Genomic DNA, 21,130 nt, shown 5'->3' with positions numbered 1-21,130 from the left:
TTTTGCCAATAAACCTTTTCAATTATATTTTCTTTTGTTATTTCTTATTATAGTTACAAAAATTACAACAACGAAAGAAAGTGGTTTTGGTTATTCACTATAAAGAAACGGAATTTAAACATTTATATATGTAACTAATCTTGAAGATATTTTTGGGATTCTATTAGAATAGGATTGAACGTTTTGCTGTTATATATTTTTTGTTTCCAATTTTGTTTTAGGTTATTTGTTCTGTTATGGTTTGTGGAGATTTAGTTCTGATATGGTTTTTTTTTTTTTTTTTTTTTTTTAAGTTTTTTTTTTTAGTTCTGATATTGTTTGTTTTGTTATGGATATATTTTATGTATAGATGATTTCCTCTTTGCAGTGATGGAAGAATGAATGGGCCATTTTGGGGAAGGTTGATACCATAGATGTGGGTGAGGTTGTTTGATGGGTTTATTTATCCGTTCTTTTATACGGATACAAAGTTTTCTTATTTGTGCTTGCTTGGTGATTTAATTGCATAGTTACATTATTTAGACAATTTCTTCTACACGATTATTGATGTAACTAATCTCCTATTTTAAAAAATTTAATATTGATTTTCCTTTCAAAAAAAAATTTTAATATTGATTTATTATAATCATTAATAATGGTATGCATGGCGAAATATTGGTAATTGTTTCTCAAATTTGATGAATGATCATCTACAATAGACATCTTGAAAACCACTAGGCCCATATTGAAATTGATGTGAGTTTATCCTACAAATGTTTGAGTGAGTTGATGCAATTATGAACTCCCAATTTCTATTGGTGGGTATAGAAATCAATAGATTTCCCGTTATAATGACTTTATGATTATAAACTGGAAACAGTGACAAATTGGAAATTATTACTCATTGGCAAATTACCATTATATCACCAAATTATCAATCGCCTAATTTCCTAATATTAAGAGAATACCACTCTTTGTTCAATATGTTAACCCATCAGGTCTTATACTAATTTCTGTTCATTTATTAGCCAAGTTTGTTCATCATCATGAATTACAGGCAGTATTTGTTAATTATAATTACTCATTATTCATCTAATGGCCACCCATTTAGATATCATAGATGATCTCATCAAATTATCCTATGAGCTATTATTCATAGGTTCCTTATAAAATAAACCTATCTATGATGGTCATCAACTTTAAACATAGATTACCTGTGTAAAACCTAAATTACATAAGACTCATTGAAAATGAATAACCCATTGAAATATGTGTTGGCACTTAATTTATATTATACTAAGGCCAAATTTGTTGATCTATAATTGGCGCAGGCAATCTTCATAGTTTTGTAACCAAATTTTTTTCATAATTTTTTTAATGGCCCGACAATTAGTATGTTGATTGTTTCTTTATAAAACTCAATTCCTTCAGCACACTAGGTCTTATTCATGATTTGGTCTGATTGTCTTATGATGATACTATGATAGTAACGTGGGAATTTAATAGTAAATTGTTCTGTCTTGATGCTAATGAAAAAAGTGAAGTTACTATGTATGATTTTTATTTTATATATATTGGTAGAGTTTATGTTTGATTGAACTTTGATCAATTGAAGGTTTTTTCACTAATTTAGTTTGCTATGTATGTGCTATACTCAATTTTCTTTACTGAATTTAATGTGAAAAAAATGTTTTCTTACATGGTCTTGACATTGATTTAACTTAATTTATATTCAATTTATTTTTCATTTTTAAATTATTCAATCTTTGTTGTAAAGTGTCATAGTGTCTGGGTTTTTATTCCTATCAAATTATATTTCAAGGTTTGTTGTGGCTTGAGCCACATTTTTTAAGGAAGTCAAACACTTTAGTGAGGATTCTTTTGTTTGTGTCCTTAGTATGTTTAATTCTTTGGTTGATTTATTGATTCTTTCCCTTGATGTGCTATATCATAATAGGTGGTTGGTTGTTGCATCTTCATCATGATCACAAGGTGAAGATAGAGATTACCCTCATCAATAGCTATTGTGTCTTCGTCATTATCACAAGATGAAGATAAACTTCTTTTGTTTTGCCAAACCTCATCTTGCTTGACAAACCTTACATTTATTTATTTGTACCACATATATTTATCTTACTTTCTAAATTGATTCTATTATTCACTGTAACATTTGTATATGTCTCTTGATTTTTTATGATATAATTTTTATGCTAAGTTGATCATATTGGCTATTTTAGAATTGTAATGATATAATGTTTTGGAAATTAAAGTATAATTTTTGTAATTAAAGAGGTGTTGCCACATTAGGAAAAAAGGCCACTTTAAAAACAACCAGGTATAACTTTAAAAAAATAGTACGTTGCATTGGAGAGTCTTTTTATCCACTTAAAAACACAAACCCACTTATAATAATAATAAATAAATAAAAGACAAAACTACAATATTGGTCCCAAGTTTATCCTGTGTGCGCAATTGATCCCTCAAGTTTGAAGCATGCGCAATTGGTTTCTTAAGTTTTCAAAATGAGCAATATAAGTCCTTTTACTAACTACCATTAACGATGTTACTTATGTGGCTAATGGAACAACGACTTGGCATTTTGTTTTAAAGATGTGGCATATTTTTTATTAAAAAATTACAAACTAAAATTACATGTGAGAAACATTATTTACCAAATTAAATATATATATATATATATATTTTCTACCAATTGTAAACACCCAGCTACGGCTTAAAAAAAAAAAAAAAAAAAAAACACACCCAGCCACGAGACAAAGAAGGGGAGAGAGGGAAGGACAAGAACCCTAGCAACCGCAATGATAGATTAGTTTTTTCCAGTTATGTAGGTGATAGTGCGTAAATAGCCCCAGGATATTGGAATTGGATCTCCAGTAACCCCAGAAGCAGCCGCTACGAAATTGCAGCCTCTAAAACCACAAATGTCCTCAAAGCTTGCTAGGATCAAATGGTTTTCTCGCTTTTCTTGTTTCCCATGTTGTTGTAGATAGAGAAATTTCTATATAATTGTTCTATAAAGATCACTATGTGACTTTCCCACTTCATCAGAATGTCTACCTAACTAGACACTTGCTTAATCCGGATCTCAAGATAGGCCTTCTCTCCACTAGACATGATTTAAATCATTGGGTGTATGGTAGCATTGCAGTTTTGGAAAGGGTGACATAATAGTGTTGCAGTATGGTAGCGTTGTGGTGGCTAGGGCTTGTTGTTCCCTCTCTCCCCTTCTCTATCTCGTGGCTGGGTGTTTTTTTTTTTTTTTTTTAAGCTGTGGCTAGGTGTTTACAATTGGTAGAAAATATTTTTTTAATTTGGTAAATAACGTTTCTCACGCATAATTTTAGTTTTATAATTTTTTAATTATAAATATGCCACATCATTAAAATAAAATGCCAAGTCATTATTCTGTTAGCCATATAAGTAACACTGTTAATGGCAATTAGTAAAAGGACTTATATTACTCATTTTGAAAACTTGAGGGACCAATTGTACACACAAGGTAAACTTGAGGGACCAATATTGTAGTTTCGCCAAAAAAAGAAATTAAAAAAAAAAAAAACCAAAAATCCAAATGCTGTATTCCCAATCAAAAGTTTAGACTCATGCTAACTTTTGTTTCTTCTCTGCAACAACAGACAATTCAAAAGGTAGGCATGTTTTTTTTCCCCCCTATTTAATTACCATTTCAAATTGTATAAAACTATTCGCAGATTGTTTTTCCCTTTGCTGAATGTAATTTTCTAGGGTGCTTCTTTTATCCCTATTGAAAAATATATGGGTTTAGTAGTTTATACAACCATATTCCATCTTCTCAACTAATTCCCTTTTTCTCTTCCATCTTTTTCTCCAATTGCAGATTACTAATTCTCTGCCCATTGGGTCTTCCACAAAAAGAATCTCTCAATCAAAATTTAAGGTTTGGCTACCTGTAAACCTAATTTTCCATTTATTTTGCTCAATTTATTGAGTTCTGTTTTCTTTGATTGTTGTATTGGTTAAATTTTGCTTTTGTTTGGCAGATTTTTGTTAGGTTTGTGCTTTTTCTTGGTTTGCTCCTAAAATTTGAATTGATTTATGCTTTGTGCAAATCTATGTTTTATTGAATCATTCCCAAAAGGAAAAACAAAAAAACAAAAACGTTGATTTCAATAGTCATATTTGTAACATGGATGATTTAAAATTTGTATGTTTGGACAATACAATCACCTTTGTTGTTTTTCTTCTTAATATTTAATTTTATTATTATTTCTCTATTGATATATGTCTCTATTGATATATATTTTCATCGTTTTGCACCTTTTGGCTTAATTTATGTTGTATCATTTATTTTTATAGATTAATTAGTAAAATTGTTAGAAATTAGGAATTGCTTTAATTTTTTTTCCCTCAAGTTTTTGTTACTATGTTTTGTAATCAATTTGACTTATTTGTGTTTGTGAGGTTTTACTATTCAGACTAGCTTAGTGACGACATTTTGTTGGTTTTTGAGAGATTTTAGTTTGTAATAGTGAGGGTTCTATAATTGCTAATTTCAATTTCAAGCTAGTTTTGTATATTTAGTTTGTGGTCTCAAGCATAAAGTGTTAGAAATTAGGAACTGCTTTAATTCTTTTTTTACCCTATTTCTAGCAGCCTTATAGAAGGTTGGAATTCTCCTCAAATTTTTGTTCTTTATGCTTTCTAATCAATTTGACTTATTTGTGTTTGTGAGGTTTCACTATTTAGACTAGTGGGATGATTTTCTATAGATGAGTAATGGAATTCTTAGGGATGTGCTTTAGCAATACAACAATTTGAATCAAAAGAAGGGGTCACATAGTCTTGGCTGCTGCATGCCCTGACCTTGGCAACTTTTTGTAATACAATTTCTAGAATTCCAAATGCCACTATTTTATGAGCTAATGATTTCCAAATACTATAATGAAATGCAAGAATAACCTGCTAGGGAATGCTTACAAGTTACAACAAATCGATACATTATTGACATAGACCTTCTTACAAGCTGAAATCCTACCTAAATTTTAATGGTTGGTTATCTTTTAAACTTAATAATTTCATTATAATTTTTGGGTTTTTTTCCCCCTCTTACCTGTTAAGATATTTGTAACAGGGAGTGAAATTGTGGGATTATGAATATTTGCTCAAGGTTATTTTTTTGTTTTCATGAAGAGTTAGCTAATGAGCACATTTATGAGACAATTCCTTTAAGTGAAATGCATGGTTTATGTGAAGGGAGCATTTTCTTGCAATTGCATTCTTCATATCTGTTTGGTTCTTTAATCTGCTTCTTCAACTATTTCTTTTTATAATATATTTAGGGATTCCAATCATAGTTGATAAGGATAAAATTGCAAATATACTCATTTATGGGATGGATGCAGGGTGACGTTCCAATCAAACCCGACAGTTTGTTTTGTGCCCACTGTCAAACAGCAGGGAGTCTACGGCTTTAAGCTGACGAGGTTAGTTGGTGAAGACGGAAAGCTGACGACACTAAGTTGAAGGGGATACATAAGATTGACGGCTCTGGTATAATCCTGGCTTGACCTCCACGTACGCATGTATAAAGAAACATCTTGTGCCTCATGGCAAGTGTTAGTCTCCTACAAGGAAAAGATTCCGTAAAATACGCTTATGAGGACTCCTATAAAGAAAAGACTTTCAAACCAAGGCAGAGATGTCAACCTTCTACTACTATAAAAGCCCCAAAACCCTCACTAACCAAGATATGCATAATTTACCCAGCTCTAACACTCTAGAGTTGTGAGAAATTCTAACTTGACCTTCGGATGGTACTTGGCCGGCACCACACCTGTGCTCTTTGTAAGGTCTTCTCTTTTTGTTGTGCAGATGCTGTTTCAAGCATGTGAGGACCATGTGATTTACTGTTGATTTTTCGACATCATCAGTAGTGTACTTTTGACAGTTGTTTTATTGTTATAAACTTTAGTATGTGTGTAACCAGCTTGATTCTATTTTTTTGTTCCTAAGTTAGTTGGTCTCATTTTTATTTTCTTTTTATAAATTTAAATATGCAGTGTAGCCCCTGTCCAACTTCTTTACTTTTATTTTCCTCAACTTTCTAGTTCAAAATTCTATAATCAAATATTTTCTTTTTTATTTGATTTAAAGTTTGGTTGAGTGGGTTGTTGGGATATGAGTTGCATTACAACATAATGCTTACCAATTTAAACTCTCCTCTTGCAATATGCCTTAATGGCTCTCCTTTTTTTTTTTTTGGTGGAATTCTTCATGCTTCCTAAATCTCATTTGGAGCAATTTATTGACTTAGATTTGCTACTAGAAGGGGAGAAAAAAAAAAAAAAAAAACTTTAAGTGGATAAGCATAGGATAAGTGAAGATAAAAATTTCTTTGTTAATGTTTAAGATAATAACATGAAGAAGTCTATTTAGTATTTTTGCACATTGTTGTGTAACTTCTTTTCTTTTCTCTAGTACAATTTTCTTTTTTATTATATTAGTTGGTTTCTCATTTCTTAGAAACTTTTTTTCCCTTTAATTTCTCAACTCTCTTGAACGTGTTTAAAGAAATGCTTAAACAGAACTTTCCATCACCATATTTGATTGGATTGGTGTTGATTGCTTGCTATCTAATTTTTTAAGGTGCATATACTTTAAATTTGTAGAATTTTTGAGTTTTGACTGTTTTTAGTTCAGTTAAACTAAGGATGTTGTAATCAAAGTATAACATATAATTTAGACAACTTAGAATTTTAACACTTTTATTGTACTTTGTAGACAACTTACTTATAATTATCAAATTTACATGTTTTAAGATACCTATTCTAATACAAACATTGGTTAAATCAAATATATAGTAATTACCCAAGTTCTATTAGACTTGGTTTGGATTAATTGGTTTTGGGTATTTGTCAATGATGTTTTTAAAATAGATAAAAAGAAATACAATTAGGTCTTTTTTTTTTCTTTTTCTTAAGAGATGGGAATGGTTATAGTCTTAAGTTTGGAAGACACTGTATATTATATTTCACGGTGTTACCAATTCTTATAGATAATCTTAATAGAAGCTTAAATTAGAGATATGCACATGTTTTGATCCTAGCCACTTTGAGATGTACATATGTATTCTTGATTACCATCTTGATTTGTAGCTAATATTTCTGCTATAATTGTTAAAATTATGCTTTAAACTTGATTTGGTGTACTTTACTTTTTGTTGCATTCATCTCTTAAGTTGTCTTGTAACTATTGTAATTTGATATTGTGGTTAACATAGTTCTATGGTGCATATGCTTATATTAAATGTGAGTACTTTTTTTCCTCAATGGATTTTATTGCCTCATATTTTTATTAAGTTCATCAATTGATTTATTATATGATTATACCATTTAGTTGAGTTATGATGTTAGCAATTTATTCTGTTTGTATTCTATTATTGTATTTATGAACTAAATCAGTTATGATGCTAACAATTTGCTGCTATGGAACTCATTTGACTAAAGCATTCTCAGATTACCCTCTACATCATCTAGCTATGGCATCAATACTATACACAATTAAATCTTACAAGAATAAACAAAATAGTAGATTTGCTATCTGAAATTGTCATGTAAGTTTTAATTGCTTAAAGTCATATTTTTTTTTTTTTAGTCTCTCATAACAAGTACACACAAGAAGTGATTTGAAGAAACTAATTTTTAAAACTTTTAGGCAATATTGGACACTATATGCTTAAATATACTACATTATTAAAGTTTGAATATATGTAGTAGAATTATGATAACTAAGTTTATGTTAGATCGAAAGTTCATTAATATGTAAAATGACCCCGCACATTGCGCGGGTTAAACACCAGTCTATATATATAATAATAGGTAAAACTAAGAGAAAATCTAATTAGATTTCAAATTGGAATTCAATTAGAGACTAATTTTGCATCACGTGTCCCATCTAATATAAGTTTTTAAATTTTTGTGCCAAGTGCGTTAATTCAATATAAAAATTAGATTTCAATTAGAGTTTATTTTTGTGATATGTGTCCCATTTAATCTAAGTTTTTTTTTTTAATTTTTGTGCCAAATGAGTTAATTTAATGTAAAAAAAGATGAGTCCAATATAAGTAAACCATAAAAAACATAATTTTTGAATGATTTTATATTTATAAGCCTTTTCTTATAGAACTAAAAACAATTCAAGTTTATAAGTCATCTATGTGTGTGTGTGTGTATGTGTCCCATCTAATCAAAAAAATTTAATTTCTATGCCAAATTAGTTAATTTAGTGTAGAAAATGAGGAATCCAATATAAATAAATCATAAAAAACATAATCATATATCTAGCACTATATATAAAATTAGAGGAAGAGAGAGTTTGAATGATTTTATATTTATGAGCCTTTTTTTTTTTTTTTTGTATAACTAAAAACAATTCAAATTTATAAGTCATATATATATATATATATATATATATTAAAAGGTAAAGTTTAGAGAAAATCCAATTAGATTCTACAATTAAAGTCCAATTTTGCACCATGTGTCCTAAATTATTTATTTTTAGAGAAAATTTTATTTCTTAATTTTAGAATTAAATGTAGGATCATATCATAAATATCCATTCAAGTGAATTATTGTATACAAAAATCAAAGAGTCTAGAATTTTTATTTATTTTTTTAAGATAAAAGATAGAATTTTTATTCAAAAGCTATTTGTATAGTTGTTACAAAACATCCACCGGGACATGCTAGTGGGAGGTACGTGGGCCTTTGCATGTAGCTGCAAGTCACCCGTCCAAACAAATACAAAACATAGTCATGTGCAGCCTTTAGAGAAAAGCACTTTAGCCTTACAATACGAATCTCGGACTTCAGCACTTTTTTTTTGGCTATATTTTTCAGTTCAGTCTAGTCATTGGTAAAGTCTCTGGTAATCTTGTAACAGGTTCATCGCTCCTCTCAAGATGTCGCAAGGTTGAGTTTGTTTTCTGTCAAAGGGCCACCTGTTTCTTGCATTCCAAATGGACAGTGATACCATAGCCCAAGCCTCCAGTTCTTTGGTCGAGAGCACAGCCATTAATTCTCGCACCAACACATAAAGATCCTCCACCCCTGAGCTACGTTTCTGCAGTTTGCCTGGCACTAGCGCCCACACATTCCCCGCCATAAGACAGCTCCAAAGTACATGGGCCACCACCTCCTCATGTTGCTGGCATATTCCACAAGCTGGGTCCACTGGCACCTTTCTTCGGCAGAGGTTTACGCGGGTAGGGAGTATATCAGAGCATGCCCTCCAATCAAAGTTCTGGACCTTGGGAGGTATGTACAGCTGCCATATACGGTTCTAGAATTTCCTATCACTCCAAGTTAATGAATGCTCCCCTTGTTCCTGTTGTTGCTGACAGACCGCGATTTGGTAAGCTGTTTTAACCGAGAATATGCCTTTTTTGTTCTCCTTCCAGATGAGCTTATCCTTTGTGTGTGTATGTCCCTGAGGTTGATCCATTGAATATCCTCCACAGTAGAGTGCATGAAGGTCGTGTGGAGGATCTGAGTGTGCCACTGCTTTGTGCTTGGGTCAAAGAGGTCACTCACTCTCAAGTTCATGTTTTCATTTGCTTGGAATTTAGGGGGGTGGGGTAGCCATCTGTGGTCATCCAGATTTATGCTTCTCCCATCATCCACCTTCCAAACTATAGCTGCTCTAATCAACTCCCTGGCTTCTAGCAAACTGCGCCATACAAAAGATGGGTTGGAGCCCAAACCAGCTTCCATGAATGAGCATGTAAGAAAATAACGAGCTTTGTATACTCTGAAGAATAGTGAGTGGCTTCCTTGGATCAACTGCCATGCTTGTTTGGCTAGCACAGCAAGATTGAAGGTGTGAATATCTCTAAACCCCATCCCACCTCTACCTTTCGGATTGCATAATTTACTCCATTTGATCCAGTGAATTTTTTTCTCATCTCAAGTTTGGCCCCACCAATATTTTGCTAGAGCTAAATTAATATCATCACAAACCCTTTTTGGGATTTTAAACATGCTCATGGAGTATGTTGGGATAGCTTGTGCTACCGTATTGATTAGAACCTCCCTCCTTGCCTTGGAGATATTTTTTTCCTTCCATCCCATCACTTTTTTTGTTACTTGCTCCCATACTTCCCTAAAAGTGCTCACCTTGGACTTGCCTCCCACCATTGGTAATCCAAGATACTTCTCACAACTTGTCATGATTTGAGCACCTAGCATGTTCTGAATAGATAGCTTCACCGGTTGCTTTGTGTTTGGGTTAAAAAAAAGTGTTGTTTTTTGCCTATTGATAGCTTGACCCAATGCTCTCTCATACATTGCTAGTATATGCATCAGGTTTTGGCATTCCTCGGTTGTTGCCTCACAAAATAATAGGTTGTCATTGGCAAACAGTAAGTGTGAAACCCTTACCCCTCCATTGCATGACATCACTCCTTTCAAGAGAGATCAACGGCTCGGCATATAAGAAAGGAGATCCCTTCTGCGCATATCAGGAATAGATAAGGAGACAAGGGGTCCCCTTGCTTGATTCCACGAGTTGGTATGATGAGGCCTCTTGGTTCACCATTTATGAGGGTTGAGTATGATGCAGTGCGCACAGTCTCCGTAGCAAGGTTAGCCCATTGGTCAGGTAGGCCAATCTTTTTCATCATCCTTTGGAGGAACTCTCACTCCATTCTGTCATATGCCTTACTGATGTCAAGTTTCACCGCCATGTGTCCCTTTGTTCCTTTGGCCCTATTTTTCATACGGTGGAGCATTTCAAAAGCAACTGTAGTATTATCTGTAATGATTCTACCAGGCACAAAAGCACATTGTGAGTCAAAAATTACATTGGGTAGTATTGGTTTAAGGCGATTGGCCAACACCTTAGATATAATCCATGATACAAAACATAACCCAAGCTAATGGGACGGAATTCTGTAATGTATTCTGGCTTTTTTTTTTTTTTGGATGAATACAATATGTGTATAGTTCATTTTTCTTAGATATCTTCCTAAGTGTAAAACAGATAATATAGCAGTAGTTACATCATGCCCTACAATATTCTAGAATTTTTGAAAAAAGATATGTAACATACCATCGGGACTCGATGCTTTGGATGGGTGCATTTGGAAGAGTGTTGTTTTTACTTCGTCCGCTATGTAAAGGCGAAGCAAATCTTGGACCATGTCCTCCGTCACTACCTTGTCCACTGAATTAATCACCTCTTCCATGTCTAGTGAATTGGAAGCAGTGAAAAGTTCTTTGTAGTACTCCTTAGCTATGGTGGCTATCTTTTCCTCATATGTGTGTCATTCCCCTTCCCTATCATACAATCCTCCAATATTATTCTTCTTCTGTCTTTGGCTCGCTCTTAGGTGGAAGAATTTTGTATTTTTATCTCCTGCCGGCAGCCATATAGATCTCTATCTTTGCCTCTGAAATACTTCCTCATGGTGTAGGTGTTCATTTATCTCCCTCTTCACTTCTTGTATTCTCTCCACATTCATACCATAACCTGCCTCCTTCAATGCAGTCAGCTCTCCTTGTTTTGCTTCCAACCGATCTATAGTGTTTCCAAAGGTAGTTCTGTTCTTATCAATTTAATACCAAAGAGTTTAGAATTAATGAACAAAAGAATATTTAAAAAATAGACAATTTACATTTTTTACCTAATAATATTCTTACAAGACTTTTTAAAGAGTTAAATAAGAATGACTATCAATAATAATTAAATTATATATGTAAGAATTATATTATGCATTTTAATGTGTATCTTTTAAGTATATCCATGCATATGCATAGGGTTACAAACTAGTCTATATATATGATAATAGGTGAAGCTGAGAGAAATTTAAATTTGAATTCTAAATTAGAGTTCTAATTTTACGCCATATATCCTAAATTATTTATTCTCAAAGATTTTTATTTCTTAATTTTAGAATAAAAAATGGGACCACATCATAAATATTCATCTAAATGAGTTATTAAGTACAAAAACCAAAGAGTCTAAAATAAATGAATCGTAAAAAAATAAAAAAATAAAAAGTGCTTCACAATAATTTAAAAAAAAATGGAAAATTTACATTTTATACTTAATAATATCCTTACAATTTTTTTTAAAGAATTAACAAAATATAAAAATGACTATCAATAGTATTTCAATTATATATATAGGAATTATATTATGTATCTTATTGTATATCTTTAAGTGTATCCATGCCTAATTGCATATGCATGGGATTACACACTAATCTATATATACATATAAAACGGAAACCTTTGAAGCTCCCACAATTTTCCACATCAGCACCATATTAAAAAAATAAAAAATAATAAAAATAATAAAACTATTCTAAAACTCGACCCCGATGCTCTCATTGCTCTGCCTTCTCTTTCTCAAAAATTCACGCCCTGCCTTATCTCCTTCTACCAGCTCCCCAAACCCAACGCTCCTCTATGCTCCTCCCTACCAGCTCCCCCAACGATTAAACCACGGTAAACCAACAGCAAAGCATCTAAAGACACCATACCTACAGATTCCTCAATCAAAACCCACCATACCCACCATACCCACAAACCAACAGACATCTTCTTCCTCAGAACAGAGGTCGATGTCCTGAAGAAGTAAAGGAAGAAGAATGATTCCTCAGAACAGAGGTCGATGTGTCCGAGCGGTGTCTTTTCTTTCTTTCTTTTTTTCACTTCTCCGACACGGCGTGGACCAATGTTCTGAATATAGTTCCGTTCCGACTGGGCCGAAATGTGAATACTGAAAATTTTTCATACCTTGAGAGTGAAATCTTGGGGAAGAAGGGAGATGGGAGAAAAAAATAAAAGAAAAAATTGCTAAAAAGGAAACTATGAACCTGGATCTGCAACAGGAAACGCGGGCTTGAGAAGAGTTACGGTGCTGTAGAAGGAAAAGGGAAACAAACAAAAGGAAGAAGTAAAAATAAAGAGCAAATGAATGTGCAGTGGGAGTTTGGAGAGAGAGAAGAAAATGTAAATAAAATAAAGATTGTTTGGCTTTGATAAGAAGTTGATGTGACAATTGGCAAGTACAGGGGATGGAATATAGGATGAAATTGGCAGGAAAAATTTTGTTTTGGATTTGGACTTAAGCTTAACTTTTAGTTGGGTTTGGGTTTAAGCTTGACTTTTGGTCTATTAGATCAACTCAAAATGTTGAACCTTTTTCTTTATCAGGTCTGAACACCAAACCACATTTTATTTCAATTTTGAGATCCTCCATTCTACCATTATGTATGTCATGTTTCTCTCTTCTTCTTTTTGTCAACCTATTCTTCTTCTTTTTCATTTTTTTTTTCATTATTTTTAAGTTCATATTATAATTGTAATATTCTAGAAAATGTAGTTGTTATTATTATTATTGGGTAAAGATTTGGGTCTGGTATTGATATATTAGTTAAAACATCTTAAAAAAATTATATGAATTTTGACCAATAATATATAAAGAAATATATGTCTCTATATTAAATTGGTCTATTTTAATTAATTTTTCTATTTGTACACTAATTTAACATATTTATATATTTTTTGAATTGGACTATTATAGTTTGCAAAAAAAAAAAAAAAAGAATTGGACTATTATTATTTTGAAACCTTTTAAATTGGACTATCTTAGTTAATTTTTTTTATTTATACTAATCTAATATATTTTTTCATGTAAGGCTTTCTTTCTTTGTGAACAAATTTCAAATCCATTCCATGGGTTTGTCTCAGATTTTTAAGGCTGTTTAGAACTATCAACAACATTGCATAAGTGATAATTTAAATTCTTCATTCATTGTTAGTTTTTTTCATAGTCAATAATTTTCCCATGCATTGCACGGGTTAGCGACTAATATATATTAATAGCCAAAACTAAGAGAAAATCCAATTAGATTACAAATTAAAATTCAATTAGAGTCTAATTTTGCGCCACATGTCCCATCTAATCTAATTTTTAAAATTTTTGTATCAAGTGAGTTAATTCAGTATAAAAATTAGATTTCAATTAGAATTTAATTTTGTGCCATGCGTCCCATCTAATCTAAGGTTTTTTTTTTTTTTTTTTTTTTTTTTTTTTTTTTTTTTTTAAATTGTGTCAAATGAGTTAATTTAGTGTAGAAAACAAGGAGTCTAACATAAATAAATAAATAAATAACCTAATTATATATCTAACTCTATATATAAAACTAGCTTGTAACCGCATGCATATGCATGGATGCAGTTAAAGATATACAATAAGATGCATAATATAATTTTTATATATATAATTTAAATACTATTAATAGTCATTTTTATATTTTGTTAACTCTTTAAAAAATTCTGTAAGGATATTATTAGCTACAAAATGTAAATTGTACATTTTTTTTTTAAATTATTGTGAAGCACTTTTTTTTTACGATTTATTTATTCTAAACTCTTTAGTTTTTATACTTAATAACTCATTTAGATGAATATTTATGATATGGTCCCACATTTGATTCTAAAATTAAGAAATAAAACTCTTTAAGAATAAATAATTTAGGACACATGGCACAAAATAGAAATTCTAATTTGGAATTCTAATTTAAGTTTCTCTTAACTTCACCTATTATTATATATATAGATTAGAGGAAAAAAGTTCTTGAATGATTTTATATTTATGAGCCATTTTTTTTGTGTAACTAAAAATAATTCAAATTTATAAGTTATTTATGTAATATACCATGACCATGTACGGTCCATTACCAACTAGGTAATATATATATATATATATATATATATATAAACTAAAGTTTAGAGAAAATTCATTTAGAATCAAAATTGGATTTTGCTTTTGTAGCTTTACATAAAAATTAAATAGTTTAGATTTTTGTTGTTATTTTTTCTCTAAACTAATGAGCTTATTTTCTATACAGTTTTTATTTAGATTTTTTGTATGCGAAGATCTTGAACCTAAAAAATTGTAATTGAGCTGAATAATCTCGTGTACCTATTCCCATTCAATTTAGGAGATACTATTGGACCAATCTATTCTTTTTATTTTGTGTTGTATTTAGTAGAATTTTCTGTACAATGATTGTAAATTGATACTAGATATGTAGTATTCAATTGTGATTTTCAAAATTATATACATAATAGCAATGTAACGAGAAGTTTCGCATAACTAATATCATGGAAATTGCAAGGAAAAACAATTTTGGTACCTCTACATATCCTGATCGAACTAATGTCCTATATGTTTAATAACTTAAGCTAACTTCACTAGTACCACTTCAATTTATCATTCCTATGCATAAGCATAGGTTACATACTAGTTACCAGATAAAGAGGCCACGCAATGCCTTACTGTTTGCTAAAACTCTACATATTTCCATGTTGTTAGAAGAGTTAAGCCCACACTTGCACTATCAAGGTTTGCCAATTGCTAGCATTTGAATCCTCAGTAATCGAAATTGACGCTTATGTACTATCTGGTAGTCAAGCCTTATTTTGACTCTGTTAATTTATTTCAAGAAATAATGAGTTTGTAGTATAATCATGATTCTATTTATTAAATGCCAAACTCCCTTCCAAGTGAACTTGAAGCACACAAAATCCAATAGCCCCTTCTTGAAATCACGATAAGAAATTGCATAAATAAGCACTAAAAACCACTTCATTATTGTGCAATGTACCAGCTTAACTACAAAAAATTTCTCCAACTTAAATACAACCCAAAGCCGAACATCAATAATTAACATGAATAGTAGTTTACCTGTTGAACCAAAGCCACCATAGGGGCAAAAAAGAAACTGTTGTATATATATGTATATATATGGATAGTTGTAATAATGATGTTTGAGTTTGGAGAATATTGTTTCATAAAGTGAAAATTCAAGTTCTGGAATTTTCTAAGTGAAATTCAAAATTCAGTATTTTCGATTGGTTGAAGCTTTTGCTCGATCAGTTGAAATGATGGAGAGAATAATCCTGAAGTCTTTGGATGATTCGATCACTATTTGATTCTTGTTTGATCGATTGAAAGGAACTCTCGATTGATTGAAACTTAAAAAATTGAATTTTCCGCAGAATTTTTAAGTCACTATTCAGAAAGTTTGAAGAAGTTTCAAGCTTTGTGAATGGTTTTATAAAACATTTTAACTCTCCATACATATCTTTTGATGAAATATAACCCTATGGGTATAAATAGAGGCTTATGAAGAGAAACACAAGAAATCTTGTGGTTATTCTCCAGGATTGCTATCTATAGAACCCAACAGTTTGGTTGTCTACTGTGGACAAATTTGCGATAACCCTTTAGCAACAAGAGTGTGGGGGTAAATATTGTCTAAGGATAACAATTTTGTGCCTCCAAGTTATCTATGTTTGCCTTTAGTATTATCCTTGATCTTCCTTTATTACTTTGTATATTAGATCCCAAGAGAAACGTGCTATTCTAGGGATTCCTAATCAAGTGACCCAGCTTGTGAACAAGCAGTACAGCAATGTGGGTCTTCTGACAACTTGTCCCAAATACACAGTTATATTCTCCTCCAAAGCTTTATGTCATAGCACCAACTAGTACCTTCAGAAAACATATATACAAAGACAACATAATCCACAATAAGCTACTCCTATTTTCTTGGTAAAAAAAATGCATTTTATGTTAAGGAAAGAATTTCCAGCAAAGCCAAACACGACTGGTTTGCTTGACAAGTGCTTATATGTTATGAAAATAAAACCATAAGAAAGCATAAACCCCAACATTTTTGTCACTTGTCCAATTTCTATGAAAAATATAGGATGAGATAACAAAATATATATGTTTCAAAGGGAACCCAGAAAGTGGAGAACTCAAGAACAAAGTCTGGCACCACTATTTTAGTCCGTATTCAGCATTACAACTCCCTAAAACTAAAACATCAAAACAAGATAGAATTCAAAAGCTTTGTACCCTTTCTACGTTAATTTTCCTCTAGTTTTCTTGCAGACAAACAGAGAAATAGTCACACACAAGAAAAACAAATGTAACAGAAAAAAAAGGATGAAGTTTCTAGAAAAGGAAAGGAAAATCCACATGAGAATATAAGAAAAGACAGTGTAGTGGGTGGTGGTAGTGGCACCAAAACCCATGCTACTGGCAGTAGGACAATGTCTCTGCCGTCCGAGGTGTTGCATGGCCTCTTTATCTGATATTGGTTTCTAAATGACAAATAAGATGATGAGAAGTTTCTAATTAATTTCGAATTGTCAAGAATTGTTTCTGTATGCTGAGTACATTAGAGGTTTGTACTGAGTACCTTAATAGTTCTGATCAGCAATAACACAATTAAAGATATTCAATTGATAGAAGATGATCAATAATAAAAATAAGTGGGATGCATCTAATCAACGAACTGAACAAAATTCATCAATAACGAAAAGGACGAAATTTTCACAGCATTCTAATCAACAAACTAAAAAAAATTCATCAAAGCCTCAGAGATCATCAATGATACAACTGAAAAAATCATTGGCTCCATTTCAAATTTCAAAAGGGTTAATGTAATGAAAGAAAAAAAGGGCCCTAATAAGTGGGATGCGTCTATTGTATTCTCCTATGGAAACTTGTACCAGTAAATACTAAATACCATAAATAGAGCAACAAAAATTCTGCGAGAGAGATAGAGATAGATGGTAACTTACACAAAAATCACGAAAAAAAAACAGGTTTATCAGCCTTGCAGATTCATCACAGCTACCACTTTCACTGGAATTCCTCTTTCACTTCCTTCTCCTCAGAATCAGGTTACTTGACCTGGTGTAGATAAATTCCCAAGCCAGTTTCCCAAACACAGCATAAGACTTTGAATCAGATTAGGGAGTTGTATCCACTTTGGGTGTGGTGCGTCTATGTCATTAGAGCCCGTAGCTTCTCCACTAGGTCTAGCCTCATCACGACTTTGCTTGATTTTGGTATCTAAATCATCCTTATAAGGAGTGATGCTGCAGTTGCTAGACCAAGCCTTAGTTTGCTTGAGGTCTTCAATGTCTTGTTCGAATACCAATTTGGCCCCACATTTTGTAACCTCCAAGCCTGGACCTAGCTTGATTTCAAATTTAACCTCAATCTGGCTGAGTCCATTAGCATCGACTCCATTCAATTTTTCTTTTCAGTTCGCAGAGGAGATGAAGTCCGTATAGGGTAAATAATACAGCAAAAGTTTATACGATTCAATCTTACCAAATTTCTCAGATAATAAAAGCCTCTTTCTTCCCAATTCACATCTGTTGGCGTTCAAGGAACAAAAAAGCTCATGTGTATATCTTGAAACTCCGAACTCATAAATATGAAGTTGGTCAAATGGATGATGCTAGCGGAGTACAAAAACAACACACAACAATTCCCATGAATTTGTTACGTAATAAATCTAAAGGCACTTGCAGATTCACTGACATCCCCACATTTTCGTGGCTAAGCCATTTCGGAATTTTGCTTCCAGGAATCACAAGACCATAATGTTGTTCTTGCTTATCGTGCCTCTGAAACATAAAAATCATAATGCTTAGAACCTCTATCACATGCAAGAGAGAGAGAGAGAGAGAGAGAGAGAGAGAGAGAGCTAGTAATTAATAATATAACGTCTTAGCATTCCAGATAACACTTCACTATAGTCTTGATTCTCAATCAATTTGACGCAATTGATAAGATCAAGTTCCGGCTCAAATTCGTCTTCTGGTCTTATTGATAATGTTTTCAGTGAGGTACAACATCTTGCACCAATAAAATTCATATTTAATGGAAGCTTTGGCAATGATTAAAGACTAGTGCAAAAACTCAACCCAAGACCTTTTAGATTAGATAGTTGAATCATACTTTTAGGAAAGGCAAATAAAATTTTCCATCTAGATTTAAATATGATAAAGACGACAAACAACTAATGTCATTTGGGATTGATTGAAGATTGCAAAAACATAGATCCAGTTTGGTCAAAGAGCATAAACCTGATAAAGAATGCTCTAACATCACCATGGGATATGGACTTCTTCTTTGTTGAAAGTTGATGAGCTTATTCGATGATTTAGGTGATAACCCTTCACATCCATGAAGAGACAGTATTTTGGGATTTTTTGAGAGTTTGATAGATGTAGGTATCCGTTTTATAGCAGTTCCACTCATGTCTAGTTCCTCCAAGTCTTTGAGATTTCTCAAATTCTCTTGCAATTCATCAATTTTTGAGCAGGCAAATAAAGTGAGAATTTTTAGAGACATCAAACAGGCATTTGGAAGACTTGAAAGATTTTTGCAATCTCTTAGATCCAATTCAATAAGGCCAGTTACATGCTCCGCTACTAATGGTAGATATTTTATAGGAGTCTCGTTCAAATAAAGTTTTGACAAACGTGACACATTTCCCACAATCTTCGGAAATTTCTCCAGTCTTGAACAACCACCAAGATCAAATATTTCAAGAGCTTCCAAGCCAATCTTGATAGGAAGGCTTCCGAGGGATTTGCAACCATTTAAATCCAATCGAATAAGTTGTTTGAGATTTCCAAGAGATGTATGAATATTAGATAGTCTTGTACAACCTCGAAGAATCAACTTCTTCAAATTTGGGGCTCCACTAAAGTTTGGGGTCTCAATCAAGTTTTGAGAAGCACTAAGGTCAATAAATTTTAACTTATTTAAAATATGTTATAAAGCAATAAATAATTAGAGAAAGTCAAGCCTAAATGAAATGAATAAATTACACATTTTGTATAAGTGAAAATCTTACCATAATTCCTTTACATAGTTGTCTAATGCCACTAAAACACATTCTCAATTCAACAAGTTTGTTTGGTTGGACATTAGTTGGCATGGATTTTAAATGATATGCATGCTATTCTAAAAATCGTAACTCATCAAACCACAACCTACTCCTTCTATTGGGCTTTTTAGGAGATTCACGACGAATAATTTCCTGGCCCCTTTCTTGTAGCAAATCATGCATCCACAATGTTCCATGGTCACTAATGGTTATGAGAGATTTCTCCATATGAACGCCAATATTGTAGTCAGGATTATCTCCTATGCAATCTTTGTTTTCTCCTTTGAAAAAACATGCAATATCTAAAAACCATTATTTTTGCATATATGTTAGCCCATCAAAACTAATTTCAAGTATATCCAAAAAAAATTTATTAGGTTCTTCTTTGAGTTTATCTAGGGCACTTTTCTATTCTTCTATTCTTTTAGCAAACGACATAGAACCTAAAACTTTAAGAGCTAAAGGAAGGCCTTGAGCATAATTCACAAAACCCTTAGAAAAATTCACATAATTTTCTTCTGGGTAAGGTTTATTGAAAGCTCTCAACTAAAAAGCTGCAAAGCATCATCATAATCCAACCCCTTAGCTCTATATACATCATTCACGCCACATCTTTTCAATAAATGGCTATCTCTGCTTGTTACAATGATTCTACTCCTTGGACCAAGCCAATCATGCTTCCCTGCTAATGCTCCTAATTGTTCTTCTACATCCACATCATCAAGAACAATAAAAACCTTTTAATTACATAGTGTATTCCTCAAAAGATTGATTCCCTCACGAATATCCCATATATTTATTTCACTTTCCATGAGGATCTTGGAAAGAAGTTTTTTTTTGTAAAGAAACTAGACCTTGATTTTTACTTTCTTCTCTAACATTAGCAAAAAAGCTAATAGCTTCATAGTTATCAGAAACTCTTTTATAAATTTCTTATGCAAGAGTTGTTTTGCCCATTTCATCCATCCCACAAATCCCAACAAAACAAATATCATCCAACTCTTCTGCCAAGTATGAATCCAACATTTCCTCCACACAAGAGTCCATTACAACAAGATCCTTATAAACACTTGAGGATTTACAATTCAACTCACTAAATATCCTTTTAATGATTTCTTCGATAACTACTGATTCTAGTCTACAAAGAAAATAGCCATAAACACACCCAAAAAAAAAAAGTTATATTATATTATATTAAAAGATGAGGGCTAAGCTAGCCATATTGAGAGGGGAAAACAAAGCATTCAGCTTGTAAATATTATTAGCTTTGTTCAGTAAGAAAAAGTGAATTTTAAAAGTGGATAATATGGCACTGTAACTGAGGTTTGATTTTTTTTGTCACATTATATGGTCTATAATTGAGAGCCATGTGTTTCTTTA

At 32.0% G+C, this 21,130-nt stretch overlaps 1 protein-coding gene across 1 annotated transcript in view; it reads right to left on the bottom strand.

The window, feature by feature from the left end:
- Window positions 1-20,287, bottom strand: part of LOC126698338 (disease resistance protein RUN1-like) — a 38,420-nt gene extending 18,133 nt beyond the window's left edge. Inside the window, exon 1 of the mRNA XM_050395494.1 lies at window positions 20,194-20,287. The gene's annotated coding sequence lies outside the window, so the exon portion shown is untranslated. The remainder of the gene's footprint in view (window positions 1-20,193) is intronic.
- Window positions 20,288-21,130: the final 843 nt, after the last annotated feature.

This window comes from Quercus robur, chromosome 9 (assembly GCF_932294415.1).
Source record: "Quercus robur chromosome 9, dhQueRobu3.1, whole genome shotgun sequence".
Taxonomy (NCBI): Eukaryota; Viridiplantae; Streptophyta; class Magnoliopsida; order Fagales; family Fagaceae; genus Quercus; species Quercus robur.
The sequence above is the reverse complement of the archived record's forward strand: the minus strand, read 5'-3'. Positions and strand labels throughout refer to the sequence as shown.